Source organism: Penaeus chinensis, chromosome 3 (genome assembly GCF_019202785.1).
Source record: "Penaeus chinensis breed Huanghai No. 1 chromosome 3, ASM1920278v2, whole genome shotgun sequence".
In the NCBI taxonomy this organism is placed as follows: Eukaryota; Metazoa; Arthropoda; class Malacostraca; order Decapoda; family Penaeidae; genus Penaeus; species Penaeus chinensis.
In genome coordinates, this window is record NC_061821.1 from 40,625,967 (window position 1) to 40,628,466 (window position 2,500).

The 2,500-nt window shown below is 43.0% G+C and overlaps 1 protein-coding gene across 3 annotated transcripts in view; it reads left to right on the forward strand.

The window, feature by feature from the left end:
- LOC125043905 overlaps nt 1-2,500 on the forward strand; it is a 180,369-nt gene that overhangs the window by 167,958 nt on the left and 9,911 nt on the right. For 2 of the 3 annotated variants that reach the window (XM_047640291.1, XM_047640284.1), the window contains exon 2: nt 1,628-1,812. The exons of the other annotated variant lie outside the window; for it this stretch is intronic. The gene's annotated coding sequence lies outside the window, so the exon portion shown is untranslated. The remainder of the gene's footprint in view (nt 1-1,627; nt 1,813-2,500) is intronic. 3 annotated transcript variants of the gene reach the window in all.

Sequence of the window (2,500 nt, forward strand, 5' to 3'; positions counted from 1 at the left end):
TGCTCTCTTTTTATGTGCGACTGAATGAGAGTGTGCACAGGAGGCAGAGAGAAGGAGAGGGCATGTACGTGTGCGCTGTGGATTTTTATGTGCACAGCGGCTAATGTGACCGTGGCTGTGACATTCTTCTGATCGTTTCAAATATTTTTCCCTTTTTTCCTTCCATTCCTTACCATTTTCCCCCTTTTTTCCCCCTCTCCCATCTTCGCATTCTCGCGCTCTTTGTCTGACTGTAAATCTATCTGGACTATTGTCCTCTCTCTCTCTCTCTCTCTCTCTCTCTCTCTCTCTCTCTCTCTCTCTCTCTCTCTCTCTCTCTCTCTCTCTCTCTCTCTCTCTCTCTCTCTCTCTCTCTCACACCCTGCGTCCCCTTCTCCCTCTCTCCCTCGTGCTTTTTCGAACGATTCCGATTTGCCTCAACCGCCCTCAGTGAGACTTCAGAGTTCCCAGTGATGACAGCATGGCCGAGATTTAAACTGGTGACATTGCTGTGCATAATCTTATGAAGCAATTATCTCCTGATAAGTATACTGTATCAGGTATTGCATTGTATAGTTCCGTAATGTTCTTAGTGTTGATGAGTATTTATTGTTATTTATTATAAAGATGAAATATTCAGTGGTTTGAAAGTTGGTGATATTCACGATAATATTAAAGAATATGTATGTTCACTCGTGGGTGTATTTGGCTTGAGAAATAGTACACGGGCAAAACGCTCTGTGCTGCAGCCTGACATGACGTGTGGCTCAGTTGCTTGCACGCGTAATGGGCGTGATACGACAGGGAATACAATTTTCATCTACTCTCGACTTGAGTTCAAAATGGCGATTGGAACAAGTACACAGTGCAAAGCGCAATGTGTCGCTCGGCTGGCATGGTGATACGAGCTATGGTTATTTCACTGTGGTTTATTTTTCTTTTTAAAAATTAAAGCTGGAGGAGGAAGGATTCTGTGTTTGAATCATCGTTTTACGTACCATCAGTTCTCATCGGATGTTCACCTCGTTAATGATTGTGTTCATCTGTTACCTGATGTTCGGTGGCGTGAACTGGTTTATGGAACCTGTAAAACCTGTGACTGACAGAACAGAGCAGAAAAATGCTTAACTGAAAACTACACCGTGTCTTTTGTAGCTGGGACGTGAACACTGCAGCCATGTGATTCGATATCAGCCGTGCGTGTTATTGATCTAAACCTGCAAGTGCCTCGTGCTCTAATGCAGAGATCGGAACCTTTAATCGTGGATTTTTTACTCAGAAAGAAGAACAGTTATGAATTTCGTTGGAAAAGTAAGAAAATTACAGAACTACCACGACAAAAGAAAAATGACATGAATATAAAATTGAAATATGGAAGCAATTCATTGGAAAATAAATAGAACTGAAAATAAACTACACATGTGAAGAAGGAAGAGGAACTCTGCCTCGTTTAAAAGTGAATCATGTGAAACTTACCAAACAGGAACCAGTGGCGTTTGATAAAGTGAGACAGCATGCACGGCACACGGAAAAGAAAACACATGCCAACAGAATACCAAGGAAATATAGCTGTCTAGGTGGATAAGGTCGAACAGGCAGCGTGTGACAGCGTTTCCCCAGTGTAATACTAAAACGTTTTATTTTCCAGGTTCTGCAGTGATTGATTAGTGTGCACAGAATAACTGATCTTGTTAAGCATTATCGAATTATCTAAGTGGGGACGAATCTGTTTGAATATAATGACAAAACAATCATGTGACTGTTGCAAATAATGCTCAGGAGTTTACTGAAGGAATATCGTTGTGCAGATTAAAGGAAGGAAATCAACACAAGGTAAGGCAAGAGTTCCTCAAGTTTCCCTTCTGGTAGGGTTAGGTATTTCCACTGTTCCAAAGTTTTCGATATCATTCATGAATATTTAGTATTTTTCATGAGACCGTATCATGTTCCCTCCGTAAAGCTAGTCACAAAAAAAATATTTGTTTGTATTCTTTTCTTTCCATTTTCTTTGCATTTCATTATTTTTATCAAGCTTCCAAAAAAAAAAAAAAAATGTTCTCTAGCATTTCTTCCACTCTCGCAGTAATAATTCTCCTCTCTTCCGTTCCTTCCACGTGGTTTTATCGTAGTGTACCCTCTCATCCTTCCTACGCCCAAATTTACCTCCTTCGTTTTCTCTCGTTGTGAATGCTCGCACCCTTCCCTTCCCCCTCCCCCTCTCTCTCCCCCTCCCCTTCCCCCTCCCTGCGTGGCCATCACTCCCACGCTCTCCCGACTACACCTGATGTGCTTTTTGCGCGACCCAACCTCGCTGTTTTCTTAGGTCGGGGTCAGGCCGGAGAGGGGGGGGGGATAGCTAATCCTCTCACAGGCCTTTCCAAGTAATGTTTATTATTCCTTTTATTCGAGATGATCAGAGCTTCCCTCCGAGCAGTGGCCATCAGCGGTGTATTATCCTGCGCCTCCTCCAGTGCCCTAGGATGTTGCTCGGTCTCCCCCTGGCCTTGTTCATAGCGCCATG